At 38.7% G+C, this 26,400-nt stretch overlaps 1 pseudogene; it reads right to left on the bottom strand.

Moving 5' to 3' along the window:
- Nucleotides 1-17,586: 17,586 nt before the first annotated feature.
- On the bottom strand, nt 17,587-18,346 carry LOC148035017 (putative 1-acyl-sn-glycerol-3-phosphate acyltransferase 5 pseudogene; annotated as a pseudogene).
- Between the last annotated feature and the right edge of the window lie 8,054 nt (nt 18,347-26,400).

Raw genomic sequence — 26,400 nt, forward strand, 5'->3', positions numbered from 1 at the left:
TAGGGATGCTCGGTCAACTAGATAGTTAGTGACACACTTAATTTTGTATTTCTCAGCATATGATTCTTCATGGAAATAATCATCAAATTGACTAATAAAAGCAAGTACAGTCTTTCCATCGCGTGATCCATTGAAAGTACGAAATTTGAAGTTTCTTTTACTTATCTTTGTTTCTTTTCGAATAGATCATTGCAGATTGGCCAATTGAGCTTGCAAGGTTTGTCGTGCTCTTCGTTCCTCTTGAAGCTGCATCATAATCAAATCCAATTTTTGCTCCATCGTTGGTTCGGGTAGGTCACCTTCAGCCATAAAATCTTCCATGGTTTAATCGGACATCCTACAAAATTCCAAAAGACCTCACACACTCGAAACCTTGTTAGCGGGATGAGCATAGCTCAAAGTCGGGTTTACAAGGCTTATTATTTTTTTAATTTGGTTTTTTGTAGTATCTCTCCTTTGCGATTGCAAAATTTGATATCACGATCGTCTTCCAAGAAGATAATCTTGCGTATAGTCTGTGTGTTGCCAACTGTTCGCTAGAATCTGGTTCTGTCAGTCCACAGGTGTGAACAGGGGCTTCCAAAGAATTGAAGACAGTTTCGTGTATAATCGAATAGGAACTGCCGCTATGGTAAATAATAAAAGTTGAAGCTTGGAAGCTTTAGAAGCTTTGGATTCTAAAGCTTAAGTTTTTTTTTTAATAAGTCGTGATCTTTTTCTGAGTACAAGAGGACGCACTAATCCGTTTCGGCGACGTGCAGTACATGCTGCCGCCGTCGACGGAAAAATTTAGAGGTTTAAGCTTTTTTAAAGCTTACCAAGCTTATACTCCAAGCTTTAATGGCAACAATTGATGAAAATTTCTTATCTGAATAGAAAAAATCAACGACTTGTTGTAGGAGCTTTCCTCGTGGTCCTTCGCCTGTAGAGGCCGGTCCCTTGCAATCTGAGTGTATACCAGGGGGTTCTTGACTGCCAGGAACACGCTGGTATCGACAGTTTGCCACGAGACTGACTGTAGAGCTCGATAGTTCTAGGAGCTCCGCCTTCGCGCGAGATGGTAAGCGATTGGAAGCTCTCAATCTCAGCTTCGCTCTGATACCACTGATGCACAAATCAGACGATGTATGTGTGCGTAGTGAGACGCTGGAAGGTCCCCAAGAACAAAAGAACTCTACTTTTGCACAAAGAACAAGGAAGAAAGCTTGCACGACATGAAGCAAGAGACTAATTAGGTATAATTTCCCCCCATGCCTTGTGTGAGTGCTCTACAAAGCATGTATTTTATATATTATTGATCTCCAAGCTCAAAAAAATAGCCCAATTTATAATTAGCACGCTTTAGCTTTTGTATTTGCTTTTGTCCCACTAAGAATTAAAGCTATTGGACGTCCAAGGAGTCGGGCGGTACCCAAATATAATGTCCAATGCAAATATTTAAATCGTGCGTCCATGCGCATACAAAAATAATAAATAAATGTCAAGCGCTTCAATAAATAAGCGCATCAAAATATTGGTGCCATGCCTAAGATGCGCACCCATCAAAATGATAATGATTTGAATACATGCTATCCTCCAGTTCTTCCAAACACCACCATTGCTAGCTCTACACATCAACTGAAGCATTCACAATTGTTAGAAAATAATAAAATTAAATAGAAAAAAGTGAATACCTAGCAATCTTCAGCTACAAAATAAACAAATTGGTTAGAACTCAATCCTAACATTAATTTATTACGAGTGCGCACTCTAAACTCATAAATGTCTATTAATTTAAATATGTATTTTGTGGAATCACCCGCTATGGAATCACCCACTTGCACATTAAATTAACAAGACGCCGGAAAAGGATAGGCGTCCCCATCGACTTTTCGCACAAGGAATCCACCTTGTGTATGAGCCCCGGCAATAAAATTTTACGGAATCCACCGTGGAATATGCCTCGTGGCATCAATTCGACTGCCATGCTAGATAGGGAGGCCTTCATGTTGCCACATTGGTAGAAATAACAAGTTTCACCACAACTTTTTTTGCGTGAGGGAACATGAATAGCAATTTGTCTTTGCTACTGTTGACCTGCTCAAAATGGCCCCTTCACAACATATCTTAGGCTACCAAGTTTGTACCGCTCTTCACCTCCTTAATTGCCACATTGATGGATCCTATCCCACGTTGTTGTATCATTCCCAATGATTGTGCCCTTCTCTTACTGCTTCTCTCTTTTCAAGGCAACAACACCTCCCATGGCACCATGCATTTTGTTTCTCATTTTCTCCAAAAAGCTAGCCTTCACCTCCCATGAATCTTGTTTTTTCCCCTAGATTTTCCATAAAAGACTTAGTTAACTTCATGCTTTCCTTTCGACTTCTCTTCCTCTTATCCAACCTAAGGTTCACATCTCATAGCCAAAATTGTGTTTAACTTCCTCCCACAAATCCAATCCTTCCATCATCTCTTTCTCTTATCCCATACCTCCAATATTTAGGGTTCATCCCCTTCATTGAGTTGCTAGCATGTCCTCCAATGCCTTCATGGCAACCACAATTAAATCTTGATTTATGACATCAACCATCTAAACCTTCAACTTTGCTTGTTGTTCGTACCCTTATGTTCCCCAAGTTGGCTCTTAACCTTTAAGCTTGGCAACAAGAACACCATATGTGCTAGTCAAGGACTTAATATTTATTGCCAAGAGAAAGGTCTATTCCCATCACCTTCATGAACCATTAGTACATTCAAGTCATATATAGAGATAGGTTCCAAGAGAGCACCAAATAGGATGAGAATGAGTCATTGTCTCTTCTTCAATTCTTCCATCCATGCATAGTGCACTAAAAAGTAGCAAGAGATCCACCCATTTCCTATCCTTATTCATCTAACAGCGGACACAATAGGAAGTAATCACTAAATTCATGTACAAGCTCCCACGATAAATATCCTAACATGCAAAAATGATATTGATCTTATTCAAACTACTCAATTGGTAAACTCCCTTCTTTTGAGGTTTCTCAAGAGTGAATGTGCACTGCCACAACATCGTACATCCCCTCACCCTATATGTGAGTTGAAAGCTGAAAAACTCATAAGAAAAATCACTCAAAAATTGACTCTCAAAGGGCCACACAAGGACCAATAGTTGCAAAAGAGAATCGTACAAGAACCATTCATATGGAACCCCCCTCCCAACCCACATGAAAATCACCTCCAAGATGGAAAAAAAATAACCTTAATGTAAACATTAAAGTGAGAATAAGAAGAAAGTAATAATGGGGGATGGTCTTCTTCCCCTTCCCATCATCATCCTCAACCTCCTCCCCTCTCCTCCATCTAATAACAATCCCCCCTCCCAATTTATTATTTTAAATAATACAAGATAATTGTTCCCCTCCCCCTTACTCATATTTTTCTTAATTTTATATATATATATATACATATACATATATATGTATATATGTACATATATATATATATATATATATATATATATATATATGTACATATATATATATATATATATATATATATATATATGTACATATATATATATATATGTATATGTACATATATATATATATATATGTACATATATACATATATATGTATATGTATATATATACATATATATGTATATATATATATATATATATACATATATACATATATATGTGTATATATACATATATATGTATATATATATATATATACATATATACATATATATATACATATATACATATATATATACATATATACATATATATATATACATATATACATATATATATATACATATATATATATATATATAGAGAGAGAGAGAGAGAGAGAGAGAAATAAGAAGATAAGGAGAGAAAGAAAGAAGAGAGTGAGAGATAGTGTCTACCCCCCAACCCCCTATATTTCATTGATTGTCCTTCATGAAATGAGGGTACCCCCAATTAATTGGGAACAAAGGACAATACCCCTCCCCTTTATTTATGATTTTAACAAATATAGTATGGATATTTTGTACTCCCCCCCCTAAATGGACACATGGAAAATTACAATTAAGACATTTTGACACATGAATTTTTGAGTTTGTAATAATTAGATATTTTGCTCTCCTCTTACCACATGCTGATACCTCAAAGTTTCCATGACATAAGTAGGATTCTCATCCCTCCCAACTATAAGAGGAAGGCTTATTTTGAGTAAATGGCATAAGAGGCAAGGGACAGTAGGATGATGTTTGATAGAGAGGAGTGATAAAATATAAGAGCATTTGAGAGTGAGAGAGAAGGTGAAGACCAAGCTATTCCTTTGTGGCAAAGCACTCTCCTAAGCCATAAACCCTTGTCTTATCCTATCCACTTTCTTTTCTCCATCCATCATGCCCCTCGCAAAAGGTTCACTATGTCTAACAAGGCAAGAATTTCCAAGAAAGTAGGTCTGTCTTCAGTGACACTCAGTGCAACGATAATCATAGTCAATGACACTAGCAATTTTAACGTCCAAAATAAGGTATTCTATGCTTAAATATCTAAGGAAAATTTAGAGAATAATAGGTTAACTGTAACTTTAATATGTAAATTTTCAAGATTTTAAAATATCCAAAAATATAAGCATTAGCCACCTCACTAACAACAAAATAGTAGAATATATTTAATTGGATTTCATAACTATGTTGGCAAAAATACGTTAGCCAAAACTATAAGCACTAATTGTCTTACTAACAACGAAATAGTAGATATTAAATTGGATTTCATAAATATGTTGGCAAAAATACTTTACTTAAAAATCTTAGGAATTGCCCATAAATAGGATGCATCTCTGATAGCATTTTTTCATGATCAAAGAAAAAAATTATCTCTAAGTCACCCACATATGCATGTCATGAATTTAGGAATAATAAAAAAATCAAGATATTAGCAATCGCATAAGGTATGTTTTAAGCACAAGAAATAATGCATAGTAAATTAGATAAATCTTTAATTCATATCATAAATTGTTATTGTTTTTGAAATCTCATCTTGTTGAAGATAAAAATGATTGTTCCCGTTCAATGATTAAAAATTGTAGGCCTAAAGAGCTCGCAATTCTTATCCAACCCATATGCTAAGCAAAATTAACAAAAAGTATGCATTATCAGCACACAATAAAGTACACAAATTGGTAAGAACATGTACTTTTAACTAGTGGTGTGTGAATAAATGATCAAAAGACTAAATAGTCAAATATCTACTTAATTTGATACCTATGGGATTAGAAAAACATGGTCATATTAAAAAGTATAAATCTCATTTCTCATCAATAAATTAAAAAAAAATTGCTTGAGAACGACGGGTTGGCTATTGTTTGATTAATATGGTATTTTGAAAGCGTCTTAGCTAGAATGAAGGCTAGTGGTGGAATTGCTACTTGATAGAGATGTTTTAGCCTAGTTAATGCCATTTTTGGTCATGGATGAATGTGGCTAATTTTGGATGTGTTTGAAAAGATGTATGCCAACAAGCAGATATGATGTAATGATGTAGTACAAATTCACTGCAAGAGACAACATTACAGTTGGTGCAAATTCACCACAAGACACAACACTATGATTGGTGTAAAATTGCCACAAGAGGTAACACTATGGTTGATGAAGATTCATCGCAAGAGGCAACACTATGGTTGGTATACACTCTCCCTAAGGTTTTGACATTATGGCTTACACCCAGCCGATTTATAATTATCTAGAGTGTAGAACACTACCTAGACAAAAGGTCAAATGTTTGAGGAAGTTTTATCCCGTAAGGTGACACAAGAACCAATGGATCTCAGTAGGTAGAATGCTCGAAGTGAATCCAAGGATAGGGAAAGAATCCTCGACAGGCAGAGTACATGGGGACACATTATGTTAAATATACAGCTAGAGTTGTTGAATTATATCATATTTCCAAATATGTGGAACCCAAAGAGGAATACCAAGGAAAAGGGGATTCTACTGCAAGAAAAACTATCTTGTAACATCAACAAGCTTTTATTTCATTCTTTTGATGAACAAAGCAAAGAAAACAACAAATCTTCAGGTAGCATCATAGTAGATATCTCCCACGGATTTGATAGAATCAACCATAATCTTCAACATCTCACAGAATCCTTCAATAGAACAAGGAACATAAAGGAATACACCATTTTTGAATGGAAATCAATCACATAATATTCTTCAATGTCTTCATTGTTTTCTCTCTCAATCTCTCATACATAGATACACTGTTTTGATAGAATTGGCTATCTCTGGCTCTCTCTCTCTCTCTCTCTCTCTCTCTCTCTCTCTCTCTCTCTCTCTCTCTCTCTCTCTCTCTCTCTCTCTCTCAATAGTACATCATAGCCTCACTACAATACTCAATAATGACTCTCAATAATCCTTCTTAGGTCGTGGATGCACCTCCCAAGAGGTATGTCTGATGCGAAGAGGCACCAGAGCCACTACAGTGTCTCTTCATAGCTCACTACTGTCATTGTCTCTTTAGTCTTCTCTTCAGTCTTCAGTAGCTGTTTCTTCCATTTGTTTTAGCTCTTTTGAACTTAGATTTATCATTTACAAAAGTTAGAAAATTTTTCCAAAGTCACACATACATTCTACAGAACACTTACAGAAGATCTACAGAACAGAACAGAACAAGAACAGAGCAGATACAGAGCAGAGACAGAACAGAGACAGAGGCTCTAGAGAAGGTTTACATAGGGTTACAGAAGGTCATCAGAGAACAGCATATCATCATAACTCATACTAAAACCATTCCAAACTATTAAAAACTATTCAATAAGCCTTCAAAAGATTTCAACCTTCATTAATCATCAATCCATGCTTCATACAGAAGAAAATCAGAACAAAACAGAAGCTATACAAAAGGTATCAGAACCAATTAGAACCTCAACAAAACCTATCAGAACATCATAGAGCCTCGTATTTCTACTAAAAATCATCATGAACTTCCAAAACATAATCAATATCATCCAAAACACTCTCAAACACTTCCATTAACAACCATACATCACTCTAAATCCATCAAAAATCAATCATTCAGACCTCCAAAACAATAAATATCAATTAAAAATTTAGTCTTTTTCCACTCTCAACATATCCCCACACTTAGAAAGGAAGCGTCCTCGCGACCTAAGGAAAAGAAGAATATAAGTTTAGTAAAGAGCTCAATTTTGATCTTCTTGAGTATCTTCAACAATTGCTCCACCACGATCCCAACTTATCACATGTATCTCTAGAAAAGAATACTACTAAAGGAAAACTTCGTTATTCATTAACACATCTGATAAACAATAGAAAGTCATAACAAATTTGTAAAGGATATAAGAAGTTCTTCAGCTTTCTATCGTAGGCTTGTCATCCACCATCACCATCAATAGTTGAAAAGAGAACTCTCGAACAAATTATTTAGCCAGCACAAACTCATCACATACAAATCAATACAACACGCACACAAACACAACCATCTGAATGGCACCTCCAAAAAATGTCTCATTAAGAAGCACAGAAGATACATCCAGGGATATCAATGAAGATGATCCCTCTTAAAGGCTTGATGATTTCGAAAGCGATCCAGGGAGAAAGGCTCATCTACAAAGGATTTTGGAGGATTCTGAAAGAATTGAAGGCAACACATCCGTTCTAGCAAAACAAGGTATCTGCTAGGTAGACAAAGGGCATGAAAATATAGGACATCCAACTGTTGGAAATCAATGTTCACATTGACATTCATACAAAGATTTGGAATGGCCTTTTGATCGTTATAGGAATGCCTATGCATATATGCTAAGTACCAAGAAAAATGGGCTGTCAATCTCACTGAAGGATCTAGAGATTGTGAATATTGTTGAGAAAAATGAAGGTAATTTTGGTATGCTTGACTAGCAGTTGTCCAGTCCCCTGGAATTAATGGCCAATTAATATGTGGTCCCGTGAGAGAATCAGTTGAGCTCCATCCTCTTTTTCTCAAAATCTGCTGATCAAATCCTTCATACCCACTAACCAACTGAGGAGGTTGAGAAATAGAAGTGGTAGGAGATGGAAGTGGAATAAGTAAAAGAGGATGAAGAGATGGGTAGGGAAAATCATAAAATGAGGAATAAGCTAAAGAAGGAGTGGCTGAAAATTTAAGCGAATCAGTTAGGAAAGGTGTCAATTGATAAGCAGGAAAAGTAGAAGGTATATGGATAGATGGAGAAGGGCATGGCAAAGAAGGGGAAAAGACTCAATCTTCAATGAAAGAACAATAGGTAAAGATTGGAATTTGAGGAAAACCCTGAGGTTGGAAAAGGAGAGGTAAGATAGCTACTGAGTTAGATTGATAAAGGGAAAAATAAGCATCATAGTGATGGGCCATTTGTTGATAGTACAATAAGCTAGGAAGAACAGAGGGACCTAAAATAGATCGTCGATGGTAGGCATCAAAGAAGGATGAATCAAATGGATGATTCTTGGAAAGATAAGCTAGGAGATCCACCCTTAGTTGTGCACATAAGTAGAAGCTGTATTCTTGTGTTGGTTCAGGACTATAGAATCAATCATTGAATGCCATAAAGTGTCAGGGCAAGTAGCCACTTTAGAAAAATAGCACTGGAACATGTCATCTATCCTCAACTCCAAATGATTGACATATAAGGCAGCTTGTAAAACCACATCCCCCACATACCAAGCTAGATCTACATCATCTGAAATTAACAGATCACCTTGTAGATACATATAAGAGATCAACATGGTATCCATCGTCACAAAATCTTCAAAGACCATACGGACAACTTCTATCAGCAAATCAAAAGACCAAGCCCCACTCCAACCATCCTCTGGAAGAGGGAGATCCATCATTGAGAGCTTAATATAGAAGGCCAACTTCTGCAACTGATAGTGGACAAAAAAGGAATGGTCGGGAGGAACATATTCCTGAAATTACTCAAATGTAGACCATAATAAATCCATCCCAAAATGCAATCTTTTCACTTTATCTTGAAACAACAGACATAATGTGGCGTGTCTCTGGAGAACTGCCAAGTCCTGCTGAGATATAGAAGGAATCATGGGAACATTGGGGCTTGGAGGAATGGACCGTGACTCCGCCAGTTGGTCTTGCAACTGCTTAATCTGGGAAGCTTGGGATTCCAATGTATTGTGAGCAGTCTACAAAGCTGACAGTTTCATATCTAAAAGATTCTTAAACTCTTGAGCTTCTTTAGACATTTTCTCTTTCTCTTCCGAAACTCTAGTGACCTCTAACTGAGCCTCTACTAACTGAATTTTCAAAGAAGATATTTCTTCTCTCTGGGTCTCAATCATTTGTGTCTACTGCTCCATCTGCTTAAACAGATCGGCAAGAGTGTCTTTAGCAGAGGCTAACTCTGTGGTTGCCTTATGCAACTGGTCTTTGGATTGCATCAATTCTTCATAGAAAGAAGCATATAATTGTTGAACACAAACTATCACTGAGATTTCAATAGAACTCTGGATGTCGTTACAAAGGAAAGAAATGGCATCCCTTGACACTAAACTGTTTAGCGAAGGAACTGATATTTCCAAAGAACCTCTCGATGTGCCCTGAATAAGTTGTTGCATGTCTGGTGGAATTTTCTCTACCACACGCTTCAAGTGCTTTCGTTGAATGACCAATGGAGGAGGGGAATCAAGATCCTCTATGTCAATGGGTTCTGAATCTTCTGAAGGTGGAGGGGGAGGTACTTGACCAGATGGAGGAGGAGGAAGCACACCCTTCTTAAGGCCAGAATATGTCAAGAAAGCATATAAATATGAACCATAGGTTACATTGGTAACATCCCCTCTGGTCACTTTGACAAAATGTTGGTTCATCTTCGTAAGCAGGTAAGTACTCCAATCAATGGTAGTCCCTTTTAACACCATCCTAGAAGCTGTGAAGAGCTCCTTGGACAAATAGTGGAATGGTGTTTTGGCAGGCATGAACCTGTCTTGGAGAAATTGGTAGACTAGCTTCTAGAGAGAATCAATGATCATTGAAAAAGATACTCCTAAAGTGTTAATCACCTTCTTGACATCAAGGACCTCTTTAGTCTGCTTTTGTAACAGCTTGAGAATCTCATCATTTGAGAATAGCTGTCTGGCTGTAACAAAGGGTTCTCCTTTTTGTAGGGAAGAGACAAAGCCTTCCCTAACCCTCTAGATGTCAAAACCATGGAAGTATCATGAACCAAGCCCGATTTCTTACTGTAGCACGCAAGAAACTCATCACCTAGGGCTGGATCGTTTGGAATCAAAGGGAGTGAAGCAGCCACAAAAGTTGCAAGGCCAGCTTTCGCAATAGGCTCAAAAGTTAGTAGAGAAGAATAATCCCTACTGATCAATGGGACATAATGAATAGGAGGAGGAGCTTGAGGTGCCATTCAGATGGAATATACATACACCACAAACACAGACAATCACAGAGAATGCTTGCAAAACAAAAAAATAGCTATAAAAAAGAAATCGATCAAAATAAGCACACACAGACGTAACTAACCAATTGACCACCCCAAACAATCCACATCCTAGAAAAAATTCAGCATGACCCCTACACATATGCGACCGAAAGCTTCATGCTATGCAAGAAGCAGACACCCAAGACCCCGTATCAGGGAAAAAAGAAAAAACTACAGACCGCACCTGTAATGGTATCACACAATCAAACCATAATACCGCAAAAACCTAAACAGGACATAACCAGAACTTTGATAAACAATGTCAGCTTAAAGGACTATACATATCCATCCCACGAAGCGTATTTATTGAAAATGGAAAAAAGTGCAGTGAGGGGAATGATTTTAGTGAAGGGTTCATTTTAAGAAATTATTAACAATGGTTAAAATTTTATTAGGTTGTAAACCTTAATAAGAGAATGGCGGTTCATTTTTAAATTGTTAGTTACAATTTATTAATGTAAAACGGTGCTTTTAACGAAGCCCGAACTACGATCCCCAGACTCAGGTCTCTAAATGCATATTCGTTGATTAAAAATTTAATGTGTCTGAAGCGCTCTTCTTTTTCAGCGCGTGCATTTTTGTGATGGCTGGTTCATTTTTATTTAAAATTAAAGTGCCTCTGAAGCGCACATAGCGTATGCAAGTGCAAAGTGAATGGCAGGTTGATTTTAATTTATTAGAAAAATGTGTGTTAAGCATGAGCGCGCATGGAAAAGTGGGTGAATAAAGTTCATTTTAACAATTAACTGTGGTTAAGAGATGACAAAAAATAAATAAAGCACGAAAAATAGATACCTGGTAAGGGTATGTATGCAAAAGACTGAGGGTGCATTGAGTAGTCCCAAATGCAAGGAATCCAATAAAAAAGCAAAAACCACTGACTGGAAAAAATAAAACATCTTAGTATTTTAAAAAAAGACAAAATAAATATCAAGGTAATGTTAGTGGGATCACATTTGGTTTAGGTAATATTCATTAGTGTGTGGGTAAAAGTGTTATTATTATGTTTTTTTTATAAATTATAATTTAGAAGTGTTTTGATTTTGTATTTTGTGTGTTTTGTTTTTTTGTATATTTTTTTATTTTAAAATATTTGATTTATTAGGGTATCAATCAAACCTAACTGAAAATAAAACCATTAGGCTTCAACAATGGATTCGTAAATTTTTTTAATTATTTTGTAATTTGGCAGCTTATTTTTGGAATTTAAGATAAATTTTTAATGAATTTAGATTAAAAGTTGATCATTTAGGTCCAAAAATAATAGGATGATCATGTGCCAAGGTGTTTTCAGCTTAGAAAATATTCCAAAAGCAGTCAAATGCATTGATCGATTTTTTTGTGCTTTTTTTAAATTTAATTCTAATTTTTAGAAATTTTTAATGAATTTTTCTCAATTTTTAGTAAATTTTAAAAGGATTTTAAATATTATTAATTTTTTTGCAATTAATTTTTTATATTATAATCAGAAAGATCAATAAAAAATTTACCCAATTTAGGAAGTAAAATTTTTAGTATTTTTTTATTTTTTAATTGAATTTTAATGATTTTTAAAATGTTTGTAGGTATTTTTTAGGTATTTTTCTCGGGTTTGTGGAAAACCAAAAGAGATACCCGGGCTGCGTGTGAACAGTTGTGTGTGCTTGGGGACGGCACGCTCCACCTCATGGAGAAGACCAAACGCGCGCCTCACGCGTGAATACCTGCTGGCACTCCCGTACGCACAGGCACACCTGGACGCCCACGCCGCGTGTGGAGGGTGGGGGTAGAGTGGGGTAGGGGTAGGAAAGGGGGCTAGAAGGGGGGAAACTAGGGTTAGGTGAGAGGGGTTAAATTAGGGTGACCAGGGTAGGTTAGGTGACTGCTAAGTAAATTAGTTAAGCTAAGTAAGCTAGGTGAGGTAAGTTAGGTTAGGTTAGGTGAAGTAAGTTAGGTTAATTAAGTGAATTAGGTGAGTTAAATAAATGAGGTGAGTTAAGTGAATTAGGTTAGGTCAAGTTATGTAGGTTAGTTAAGTTATGGAAGTTAGTTAAGTTACCTAAGTTAGGTAAGCTACTAGAGGGGAAGGAAGAGGAAGGAGATAGGATGGCGGGGGAGAGGAGAAGGAGGAGGAGATGGGTGGTGTGGGCGTCGGCGGGAGGAGGGGACATGCAGCGGCGAAAGGAGAAGAGGGCGCTGGACGAGGAGGAGGAGGGGACGGAGGCGAGGGCAGCGGCCGTCAACGGGAGGAGGCGTTGGAGGGGGGAGAAGAGGAGGGCAGCGCTGGGAGGAGGAGAGGAGGAGGAGGAGGCGAGGGCGGCGGCCGCCTGCGGGAGGAGGAGAAGGGAAGGGCAGCGCTGGGAGGAGGAGTGATGGGAGAGGGGGAAGGAGGGGCCTGCGATGCTCGCGACGATGGAGGGGGGAGAAGACGTGGACGACGACGAGGAGCCCGCGATGCAACGAACATGTAAGGTAGTTTTTTTAAAAAGTTTTTTTTTCGGTTAAAATTTGTGGTTTTTATTTGTTATTGTTTTTTTTTCTCTCTCGATTTTTTTCTTTGTTTTTTTTTTTGGTTATTGGTTTTGTTGTTTGTTTTTTTTTCCATTTTTGTTAGTTGATTTTTTATTTGTGTTTGTTGATTGTTTGTGGTGTTGTGTGTTGTTTGTGTTTTTTTTATTAAAAAAATTATTGGTGGTGGTGGCGGTTTTGGGTATTGTTCTTTTTGTCTTGTTTTGTTTTGTTTTTTTTGGTTGCTTGGTTTTTTGTTATTGCTATTTGTTGTTTTGGGTTTTTTTTTGTTTTTTATCTTAGTTGTTTTTATTTCCGTTTTGAAATCCATTAAAAGGTGAGCGCACCTCCGTCCCGCGTGCATGCGTCGGGCGGGAGTAAAAAAATTTTCATCGGTGGGATCAGATGATTGCCATTCTAAATTTTTGGGGTATAATTCAAGATGAACTTTGTTAGAATGAAAGGAGTTAACGACAAACTGTTGCTTGGTTGCTTATGGATGCATAATGTATATCTCATTGAAGAAGACAATGTGCATTGAGATAGAATCTTGGAAAACCCCATGTGTTGCCTTGGATTCCATCTCTTTGCTATCATGAAGAGCCTCTAATGACCCTTCAACCCCCCAACCATTGGCCAAATATATTTCCTCCCCTGAGCATAAGCAATATTGGATGTAGATCCTTGCAATCTTGGAGTTAAAATTCATTGAGGAGCCAAAATATCACTCTGCCCATGAACACATGAATCAAAAAGATGCAAAGACATTGAGCTCTTATTGTACACCCACGTATGGAACCAACTTCAATTACTCTCATTATAATGGCTCCTAGCTCAACAACCATCTCTTTCCATGGCAATCCTATACCAACAAATAGGTTGAGCTTATACAAAATCCTTAGCTAGTGGTAATCATGCCTTCCTAGTCAATTAGATGGTGGTCCCAGAGAATTGAGAGGCTTCTCACAAGGTTTTACTGACAACTAACCCTTAGAAATTGCTAGGATAGAACCCCAATTCATGTTGTTTTAGGAGACCGGAATGGGACTATGCCCTACAGGTAGGGAGGTTGAGCGGCGCATCCCTCTCATTTCCCATTCTCTTTGAACCAAGTACAGCATGGATCTGCTTCAGATTGGGTATCTCTGCATAAAGTAGGATATACAAGACCCAATACTAGAATGCTGTCAGGAGACCTTGACTACTAGTAGGAACCCAAATTGCAAGTCGATCCCAGTGGGTTTGGCCGCGAATGTTTTGTTGCGAGGCAGACTCGAGAAACCCTAGGTGACAAACCCTGTAACATTCAATGGGAGTGCCGGGAAGCATCGCTTAGATTCATCTCTTGATGGACCGCTAAAAACATGCTCGGACAGTCGATACGCAGGCACGTTATAGTTGATATCAGATCAAAGCTTTGTAATGATATGTGATTGATTAATGTATGGTCCGTAGACATATCCTAAACAAAATAACCTAAGTGGTATGACTTGTTTTTCAAGCACCTTCTACACCCATGAATGCTGACATGCAAGAGAAGAAATTCCTTCTCAAGCAGATTAAGGCACCCGAGTTTGGTGGAAAAGGAATAGATGTCACAGGGGAGGTAGAAACATGGATTGAATCAATGAATGATTATTTCTCTGCTCTGAAAATTGCCTCTGCCAATCAAGCAATGATAGCCAAACTTAAGTTAGTTGGCTAGGCTCAGATATGGTGGGAGCAATGGTGTAAAGATCAAGTTATTTCTAAAGCCGCTATCACCTGGGTTCAGTTGAAAGATATTGTACACGGACGATGCCTTCCACCAACCTACCAAAATTTGAGGATGAATGAATTCTTTAAGTTAAATTAGATGGAATTAACCTTGGAAGCCTACTACTCAAAGTTTGTATCCCTACTAAAATATGCATCACCTATAGATATTGCCTGCGTATCCAAATTTTGCCATGGCCTAAATTTACACTCCTCTGAACCACCGTCTTGAAGCAAATGCGTCCAGCAGACTTGCAAGATGCATTACTTCGAGCAAAGCCAATCATCCAAGAACTTAAATCAGGCAATTGTGACAAAGATGATTCCTGAGATCAGGACAAGAGATGCCACACGTGCGAAGAGATAGGGCACATCTGTAAGAGATGTCCCAACCATCAATGCTTCCACTACAATGAGCTAGGGCACATCCAAGCAGACTGCCCTAACCCAAGTCCAAAAGATATTGAGCCTCCAAGAAAACGAAGCTACATAAGTGCAGTCTTTGGATATATAGAGGAATCAGATGAAGATGAAGACCTAGAACCCACTACACCTCTTTAGGATGATTAGAAATCCTAGAAATTTTAACGACATGTAATACAACTTGTATTGAAATAAACCTTACTACTATAACTACAGTTAACTCGAGTAATATGAGCTGCATCAATCAGAGATACTTTAGCAAGGAATGATAGTTATAAATTGCAGTGAATTTATCTTAAGTTGTTTCTTCTCAACTAATATAGATTGGGTCTTACCAGAATGTCGAAGTTTGGGAGTATTCTTTAGTATTACAAGCAAAGTCGATTGTCCATGGATCTTAGTCCAGATAAAAAAAGAGGAAAATTTGGAAACAAAGTTTCCGAGATAAAGGACCACTTCGGTCTACTAAAAGGATCCTAGGGCAATTTGGTCTAAAGAAGAAAATCCTACCAAAGACAACCAAGAATCTTGTGACCCCAAGTGATAAAGTTTCGTGATATTTCCTTTGTAAGGAGCTAGGTCATTTCAAAAGGGAATGTCCAAAAGCACCCTAAACATTGATGCTTCTAATGCCACAACATTGGACATATCCATGTCAATTGTCCCAACAAGACTCAAAGAGAACTTGAACTTACAAGAAATGAAGTTGTACAAGCTTCAGTGGTCCAGAATTTACAAGGAAATTATTAGATACTTTGGATAAAACCTAGAGGATATTCATGAGATATAACTATAATAAACTTTTCTCTTGTAATCTAGACTCGGATATATCAAATACAATTTGTTGTTGTTTTAACAGACCCCATGCTTATGAGTGGTCAGAGTGTCGCAACGAATGTGTGATGGGTCCTACCCCACCGGTTCCAGAATGAAATCCTGAGTTCCTTTCGAGATGAGGACATCTCAAGTTCTCTAAGGGGGAGAGGATGTAAAATCCCCCCCTTCTCATAGGAACCACCCCCTAAAAATAAATAAAATTAGTTGATTTGTTTTTTCTCCCTCCCCCTTGTCATCGTCGAACAGGTGGCGGGGGGGAAAGAAGTAGATGATGACGATGAAGAAGGAAAAGATGATGATGATGTTGATGAAGGGGAGGTCATGTGGCCTACTACCCCATGGCTCCCTCGACTAGTCCCCGGCCAACTAGGAGGTTGTGAGTCCCTCACCACCATGCACCATGATGACAAGTGGTGGGTGGGGTGGGACACTACCACCACCACCACTCCACTTCCTCCCCACCTCCCCCTTTATAAAGTGCCCCCCCCCCCCCCCCCCATTGAAAGGAAAAAGGGAGAGACATCACGTTGCATGGCACACACACACACACACACACACACACACACACACACACACAGAAAGAGAGAGAGAGAGAGAGAGAGAGTGAGAGAGAGAGAGAAGGTTCTAGAAAGTTCCTTCTTTTTCCTTCCTTAGAGGGTGACCACACACACTTATCCTTTTTCTCTTTACTGCGAGCTTATTCCCCACCCCCCTAGCTTGTTTTACCCCAATTGCCCCTCTATTCGAGTCTAGAGCATGGCTATGGCCGGTTGTAGGAATAGGCTGAACTCATGATGACATTGACCAAGGACTGAAGACCAACTGTTACACAAGTGAATTAAGTTCCAAGATGGAAGCTTGGACTCATAAAGACATTCTTGTGTAAGGAGACAATAACACAGATACTTGACACATTGAGACAAGTACTATTGCATTATCCTATTGTGTGTAAGTGATAGTCAAGTACATCATTTTATAGAGTAGCTTGGTAGCACTTTACATCCACTGTGCCTATGGGATCTGTATCTCTTCCTAGAATAAACAACATCTTCCAAGCCTAGCTGTTCCATACAAAGGGGCATACACAGGGTGTGATTGACGGATTCTCAACACCCCTCCTCAATTAGAACCGTGAAAAGCACTAAGTGTACATAGGCTGTCATGAGTAGAATCTTGCTAAGTGTGGGCATGCCACAAATAGGTGAAGCATCCAGAGGCTGTCGCAGAAAAGGCTAAGTGTGGGTAGTGCCCAAACATGGTAGACATCCAGATGCTGTTACAACGGCTCATTAAGTGTGTAGAGGCTGTTATGCATAGGCTACATGAGGAGTTTACAAATCTTATGAAAGGAACATGAAGGTAATTACAATGCTTTTTAAAACAAAAAATGAGAGATAAGGACTAATAGGTCCTTGTGGTCTTTTTCAGCAAAAACATTCTCTTTGTCAACATGGAAAATCTTCTTGTCTTTCATCTTTGGTTCTTCTTCTTCAGCTTTGAATGATGTGTTCTTTTGGTCTTCATGTTTATGGTGGACTTTGCTTGTACTGATCTTCATGTTCATGTCTATGTCCCCAAGCAAAGACATCATCATCTTTGAGTTTTGCACGATGATTGAAGTAGCTAGAGTGTCTTCAAAATCTTCAAATGGAAACATGGATGGAACTGAATGCTCAGAACTCCTGCATCAATGGAGTTGCGGAGATGACATAAACATGCATCGCAGCCCTTTGTTTGAGGTGAAAAAAACATGATTTAACTTGGGCAAGCCATTCTCCTTTGCAAATTTTTGACTTGATAAGCATTTCTCCTTCGTGTAATCTGTGCCTTGTGGGAAGATGACCACCCACGGAGGATCCTCGGGACCCTTAAACATCTAAAGGGAATTCTGAAATACCACTTCATCCATCTGCCATTTCTTGTTAATGAGCAAAAACTCAAGCACATAGAATGCCTATCCAAAGATAGGAGCATTGCACACACTACTCTTAACCACATACTTGACAGAACTGATCTGGCCCTTGTGCAGCACAAGGATCCAAATGTACATCCAATCGACCTCAGTGCAGTGATTGCACAGTACAATGATGCATTCACTAGGGGGCACACATTGATCAAAGATGACGACCTTGGCGCCATTAACCTTCTCAAAGAAGAAGGGCCAAATGGCAAGCCAGCAGCCAAAGAAGAACAAGACGGCACGACAATTGTGGTGGATGCTGTAAAGGCGGAGGAGGAAGAAGGTGAGGGGGGCCAGAAATAGGAGCATGGAGAAGGCTGAGGAGAAAAGGATGAAGAGGAGGCAGGCGGCCTTGAGGAGTCGAAATATGGATAGGGGGGCCTTGTGGAAGTCCTGGTGAGGGTTTTCTGTGCCGTCCTCCATGGGAGGAGCTTGCAGAAGGGAGTAACAGAGGTCTTTCTCAATGGCTTCCAAGTCCTTATTGAGTAAGGAATGCTTAGATGATGATGGTGATAATGATGAGAAATTGGGCAGAGATTGAGAGGAACCAAGAGAGGCTGGAGAGGCACAACTGGGCTCCGATACCACGTTGAAGATGCAGATCTAGAGCATGGCTATGGCAGCTTGTAGGCATAGACTGAACTCATGATGACATTGACCAAGGACTAAAGACCAACTGTTACACAAGTGAATTAGGTTCCAAGATGGAAGCTTGGACTCATAAAGACATTCTTCTGTAAGGAGACAATGACACAGATACTTGACACATTGAGACAAGTACTATTGCATTATCATATTGTGTGTAAGTGATAGTCAAGTACATCATTTTATAGAGTAGCTTGGTAGCACTTTACATCAACTGTGCATATGGGATCTGTCTCTCTCCCTAGAATAAACAACATCTTTTGAGCCTAGCTATTCCATACAAAGGGGCATACACAGGGTGTGATGACAGATTCTCAACAAAGTGTATCCATTGTGCCTCATAGTCTATATTGCACTTAGTTGCACATTTGAAAGGTCTACCAAGTAGGATTTCCTTTCCGACATCCTCTTTATTAGGAAGCACACAAAAATAGCTAGTAAGTTTTCAATTTCTAAGGCAATTAAGATCTTTCATTTGCCTAGAAGAGAGTATGGTGATCCTCTATAAGAAGTGACTGTAGCATTTGTGGACACTATGGAGTTGTCCTATGCAAGTCTAAGCATGTTAGGTGAGGATATTATAATCAGCTCCTTCATCAATGAGAGCTTCAGTGGTGTACTCTCATTTTGCAATTAATTTGACCCTAAGTTAGTCTAGTGGGATTAGGTCATCATCTTTAGGGTTAATGATGATAGCCTTTGCTATATAAGTAGAAAATTTAGGGCTAGTAGGGGCATAAGAAACTTGTTATTGCGCATTTTGGACCTTCATGATGCATGGAGATATACCCTATTCGTTGAGAGACCTTAGCATCAGTTTGTGGCTTTGGACAATAGCAGGCTACACGATTTAATTGATGGCAATTTGAACAAGCTCTAGCCTTGCAAGGCTATGTGATAGATGAAGTGTGGGGTTGATCATGAGATGACTGCATGGCAGCTGGGTTTTGTCTCATTTAGGCACATAGAATTTGCACTTTATCTTGCATTGGTTTTTCGTGTTGTGGAGTTGAAGAAGAAGTTTGGTGTAACTAAGTAGATGAGTTTGGTTCAAGTTTTGGTCATTGGAAGAACTAGGTGTCCTTTGAGCTAAGTCAAGTGTGCTTTGAGAGTCAACATTGGAATTACTAGGCCACTCGATCTTAACATTTTTTATGGTGTTTGTGAGCTAGTGGTCGTTCATCTTTAGGGATCATGAGATTATTGTGGAGAAGTTTGATGTGGAGAAGAACTAGGTAGCTAGGAAATTAGAGGATTTTGTGGCAATGCTAGGGTTTCAGGTTTGTGATGAGAACAAGTAGTTGTAAAGAAAAGAGAGCTAAAGGTTCCGTTCATGTGGATTTAGGCATTTCTAGCTCCAAGACAATTGTTGATCATAAAAAACAATGGCTATGCGTTTTCCTGCTTCTAGTTATGTGCAGGTGTATAGTGCATAAGTAGGCTTTTGATTCTTTACAAGCACTCGTGAATTGTTACTGACTTGCAGCAGTTAAATCAAGTCAACATATATAGAAGAGATAGACGTAATGTTGTGTTCCTTATGCTCTCGGTTATTGTTGAGTGCGTAAGAGTTAGCTTTTAGGTCTGTCACTCCATGCGGTGTGGCTTTTGGTTAAAGTCCACACCTTGAGGGTTAACTATAGCATGAAGCTTTTACATGCAATGTGAGTGCGTGTAACATGCCTGCCTATCAGTTGTCCCGGACACATTTTTAGTGGTCCATAGAGAGATGAATCTAAGCGATGCTACTCGCACTCCCATGGAATGTTATGGGGTTTTTCACCTAGGGTTTCTCGAGTCTGCCTCCCAATGGAACATTCGCGGCCAGAACCCACTGGGATCGACCTACAATTTGGGTTCCTAATGGTCAAGGTCTCCTGACAGCATTCTAGCATCAGGACTTGGATATCCCACTTTATGTAGAGATATGCAAGCTGAAGTAGATCCATGCCACACTTGGTTCAAAAAGAATGGAAAATGAAAGGAATGCGCCGCTCAAACTCCCTATCCGTAGGGCATAGTCCCATTTCGGTCCCCTAAAACGACATGAATCGGGGTTCTATCCTAACAATTTCTATGGGTTGGACGTCGATAAAACCTTGTGAGAAGCCTCCCAATTCTCTTGGACCACCCAGCCATGTAAGGCGAACGTGTCGGGGGTTTCGCCCACCCGCTTTCCTCAATAGGCATTCTTTAGTTATTTAATTAGGTCCTACCACAATTATATGTGACATTTAAAATCAGCTTCCTTAATTAACCTTTTAGGAAATAGGGTTTGTTCGCGTAATTTATAGCACAGACACAAATACAAAGCAAGTAGTCCTTTTGACAAACAAGTTCCTTAACTTATCTTCAAGTTAATCTTTGTCTCTTGCCCATACTACACAATAAATCATATGTCCCTTCTACCCTGCAGAAGTAGTTGGTCCAAATCACATGGCACCACAATTTCCATCCTTTATCTAGAATAGGATCTTCCAATGCCACAGATGTTGGGACCACGGAGGTCTTTCAACTCCATTTTGGAATTGGTAAGGGGTGTCGAGAGCTCCACCTGACCCACAAGCTGCCTCTGGGAGTGAAACATTATTCTCGTGGTTGGCCTTTTCACCACTCAACCTTTGATCCGTGAATCGAGCAGTGCCCCTTTCAGGTTGATCCATGGTGCGATCATGGAGGTGATCCACTTGTGCAAATAACCTTTCCTTAATTAATTCATTTAAGAATCAAGCACAGCTAGGGCACTCAACCTAATATCATCTTCCAAGAAAACATTCCTTTATCCCCATGGAAATTTTTCATCACAGACCCCTGCCATGAATTTACCATCAATCACAAGCACTTGGAATAATCATCCAAATGACAATCCAACAATCAGTTGAATGTAAAAGCATTTAGGATGTTGTTTGATCAACCAACAAAACCAATTGTATTTTTCCAAACAATGCAAGAATAGGTGCAATAGCATTTCCATCTGCATATTTGCTCTCCCCCTTGGGATCTAAGAGCCATACTATGCAAAATTTTACTTAACACTCCCTTCCTTTGACTAAGGCATATGTTAAGGTCTCATACAATTACACTCCCTTCCTTTGACTAAGGCATATGTTAAGGTCTCATACAACTACACTCCCTTCCTTTGACTAAGGTATATGTTAAGGTCTCATACAACTACACAAGATGTAAGTTCTATTGATCACTTACATTGATCGACTGCCCAACCTTCTTCCCAACAAGTATAAAAGTATCGGTCTTCCTTTGACTCAGGATTTCCTAATCCTTGGGCTCTCCACTTGCCTTTGAGGCCTGGAGTTGTTGTTTGTATCTAGCCTAACCCCGAGTTGGATTGATAAACATAGTAGTTATCAGACGGATCTCAAGGCATCTTAGTTTTTAATCCTTACGATCATTGCTTGTACTAACTACGCACATCATCAGGCAATGAAGATCTAGAGTAGAAGGTTTTGTTGGTTGATCTAGAGTAGAAGGTTTCTTACCATGCAATCCATCAGGCATGCAAGCTGCAAAAATATACCTTTAATGTGGCGACAACATAACTACTAATTTACAAGAAGAGGGAGTCAACAATACCTTGGAACCTTATATGTTGTTCATGCTATGCATGAATTTATCACATAGCATCCCGATGCCATTAACTTCTCTTAATACATGCATTTTGAAAACTCAATCCTTTGAATATTTGAGACGAAGTTTATCCTTTTCAATCAACTATTCTCATGTGGTATAGTTTGGGACCTAAACGTATCTCATGTGGGAATCAAAGCAAGCATCTATCAATTTGGAAATATATTACTTATGTCCGATACTATAGTTGGATTGATAGTGATGCCCTCGCTTGAAGCTTCATTGCTGGCTGTGGGATTGCCACCCGCACTCGACGTTCTTCTCTTGGGGGCCATTCTCAATCTTCCTTCCTTTTTGGGGCAACTCCCGCAGGAACTTCACCAGCCTCTCTTTAGCAAAAATAATCTCAATGTTGCTCAAGATAAGGGTAAGCAATCAATTTTTTCCCTAGATCAAAACTCAATGGAAGTGAGTCACGAAGTTCTTAGAGAACTATTGAAAGCACAAGATCAAAAGAAAATTCCTCTTAGTGAGAAGTTTCCTAGTCCTAGCAAGGAACTCCAAGCATCTCATAGCTCCCATTCCATGGCTAATACTGCTAAATATAAACCCTCATTCAAAAAGAGATAAAGATCCTAGGGATACCACCATAAACATTGACGGCGAAGAGTTAGCACAATGCCACAATGGGTCTCCAAAGCATTGCTACATGCTCAAGGGTATTACATAAGAAATCAATGCATTTGGTTGCCCTGAACTACCTATGCATTTGGTTGCCCTAACTACCTATGCATTTGGTTGCCCTAACTACCTATGTCACCACCTCTGTCTCACTTGTAGTCCAAAAGAAACGAAGGAAACAACCTAAACTTGAAACATGGTATAGGTCAAAATCCACTCAAGAATTTGAGCAAGCTAAGATAAAAACCAAAAGGCCAAACTTCACCTATCGAGAAAAGGAGACAAATCCTAACGTTGAGGTAGAACTGCATAATGCAGTTGTCAAATCCAAAGAGATGATGATAATACCAAATAGGACAACAAACCCAAAAGAGGAATCAATGTGTCCACTCCATGGTAATATTATTGCTACACAATAATGTTTATAAGATGAAAAATTTCCAAGAATTGAGTAGTCATTAGAGGTATCAAGGAGCCCGCTTAGCAGTCTCAAGTTTCCTAAGAAGGTCTCATTTATGTAGAAACAAGAAGCCCAACAATAATAGCCTGGTGCTGCTGCTTGACCTATGCAAATAGACTCACAAAAATCAACCAAGCACATTGTCACAGACAACCAAGGTAAGGATCTAATGAAGCAATCAACCTCAAACAACACATATAGCCAATCAGCTAACTCTACTACTATTACTTTCTAGCATGAATCTCAATAGTCACCCACCTTTGGCTATGACAGAGCTCACAACCATAGAAGAACAAGCCCTTCAGCCCACTCACAAAAATTATATTTCAAGAAACAACTTCGTTACCTATAGCACCTCCAATGCACCTCAAACCTATGCCCACAAAAAAGACTCTTGAGGAGATGGATGATGAGCTAGCACAACAAACCAATGAACTAGTAATGAAGTGTCTAGTTCAGCTTGATGCAAAACCAAGGAACAAGTCCATAGAGGAACAAGCCCACTCACAAAAATGATATTTCAAGAAACATCTTCGTTATCTCTAGCACCTCCAATACACCTCAAGCCTATGCCCTCAAAGAAGACTCTTGAGGAGATGGATGACGAGCTAGCACAATAGACCAATGAACCAGCAATGAAGTGTCTAGTTTAGCTTGATGTGAAATTGACATCGCTCACACAAGCATATATTTACAAGGGCATTGGAAAACCTATGAATGAGCATAAGTAGCTCTTAGAAAGGCCATTGATGTGGGACAAGTAGCACAAGTTTTCTCTCACTAGACAACCATTGCCGAGGAAATCATGAAAGGTATGCCAAAAGTCACAACTAGAAAATTGTGTATAATTCCTTCTTTCTACATTGCCCTACAAGAGACAAACAAGAAATAGCTAGCAGTAATGGAACAAAAGGGAAAAGGACATGGTGCCTTTGAGGAAAAATGGCATTCCAACTGCAATCCAGAGCTAAAATTGGCCATCGACTACATCCCTACAAGTATTATCAATCACCTGTGATGTCAAACTTTCAACCACTATCCAAAATCATCCCATGTTTAATAAGCTTCTCATAGTAGAAGGTCCCCATGTGGCTAGCAGACTAGGAGTAGGAAGCATGGTGCTTGATGTCAATGCATACTTGTTTTGCCTCACCCAAGATCCAACAATCCTAAATGAAACCTTCAATACGATCCCAACAGTTAAAGAAGGTTTCATGCCTACTAACTCAGGAAAGAGTACTACTATCACCAATCCAATGAGCCCAAGAGAGTCAATAGCTCTCAAGTCAAGCTCAAACTGAGCAAAATCTCTAGCTTAGTTGAAACCTAACTTGTAACTGAGAAAATTAAAAGATATTGCAATAGAAATTACCCAAAATGAGAATCAAACAATGACTATCGACCTTCAAGAATTGCATGATAAAATTATGTTCCTTGCTCATGTTTATGCCTAGTCTGATTTTGTCTTCCTCCTAGAGGAATTTGAGAATTACTTAACATTTTCACTATCTTGGGAAGAGTATGAATATCTCACTGAGCAATACAAAGATTAACTAGATAACCTTCTATGACAAATTCTAGAAGAGGAAGCTGAGGAACATTGTTTGATCCCAACATTTTGCAATCCATTATGCCCACCAACCATCAAGAAATTAGTAGCCCTCAAAGATAAGGCAAATACTAGTAGCTCATTCAAGCAAGTTTGGTACACCATGAGAACCTCAATGGCTGAACTCACAAGTCATCTCATGACCATTTCAAAGCAAAAAGATGAGCTATTTGGGAATCCCAATTCGACCCAACATATGTAGCTCCAAATTCCCTTTGAGTACTTGTTGCCATTCTACAAGGAGTCATGCTAACTAGACCTCTCTAGATGTTCTCTTACTCGACAAAATCCTCGTAGAAGAAGAGCTTCATGTTGCTAGTAGATTAAACCAAGGAGATGTTGTACTTGACATTGCTACATATTTAACCCTAAGGGCAAAAATGTTGTGACTTCTTGACAAATATACTATATACCAATATAATCCTGATTTTTATCAATGACTCACATCTTGGTGGCTGAGTAACCTTGTACCATAAAAACTTGTACATTAATATTTTATACACAATAAAATTTATAAAAAAAAGATAAAAAACCAAAAAAAATAAAAACATAAAAAATTCCATATGCACCACACTATTAGTACCCCTCCAACGCTCGAAAGCATTGCAACTTTTTCATGCAAGGAGGGCACAAGTGGAAAGTGAAAGCAACCAATGGTTAACAATAAGAATAGATAAGTAATATTTACATAAATTTTTAAAATTTTCTCTTATTTCTTGTTGAACTCAATTACATATACTCTCAAGTTTTATTAAGTGAATGCAAATAAATAGGTGGCAAATGATACATCTATTATCTCAAGCTCACTACATTCCAACATGAAGAGCAATGGCTACCCAGGAATTTCAACCATCTCGCAAATTTTTCGCTCTTCATCAACAACAGGTTGTCATAGCTTTGAATCGAGGCTTAAAGAAAAAAAAAAACTTTCTCAAGGAGTAATCATTATTCAACCTTTCCAACCCTTAAAAATCTACTATCCCTTTTGCAAGGCTAAAAGTCCCATTGTATGGCATTGTTGTATTATTCAAAAAAAAGAAAAAATCAAAATAAAAATTCACACACTCTCACTACACTACACCTAGGGGTCCTCAAATTAGGTATGCTTGATGGCCTTGGTCATCTCTAATCCCCTAGCCATTTTGTTCATTCCCCCACACACACGTAGGGCACATCAAGGGCAAGACATCCCTAGGAAGAATGCCTTGCCTATGAGACATGTCACCCTAGATCGTTTGCACATTTCCTTTCTTAGATGACATCGATGCCCTAACAAAGCAAGGTGGAAAAGCGCTAGGAGAAGAGACCATTCTATTCAACCTCACTAGAAGCAATTTCAACTACTAAAGATCCTTATTCTAAGTCATTCAACTACAATGCATCTTATCTAGCTAATAATGACATTTTCAAAATTTTCTTCAAGTACAATTTCAGCGAGCCACAATGCTTTTTCCATCCCTTCTCATGACAATGCAGCTATGAGCAATCACAACCAAC

The sequence above is a fragment of the Lygodium microphyllum genome, chromosome 6 (assembly GCF_053477565.2).
Source record: "Lygodium microphyllum isolate KBCC chromosome 6, Lygodium_microphyllum_v1.1.10, whole genome shotgun sequence".
NCBI classification, from domain to species: domain Eukaryota; kingdom Viridiplantae; phylum Streptophyta; class Polypodiopsida; order Schizaeales; family Lygodiaceae; genus Lygodium; species Lygodium microphyllum.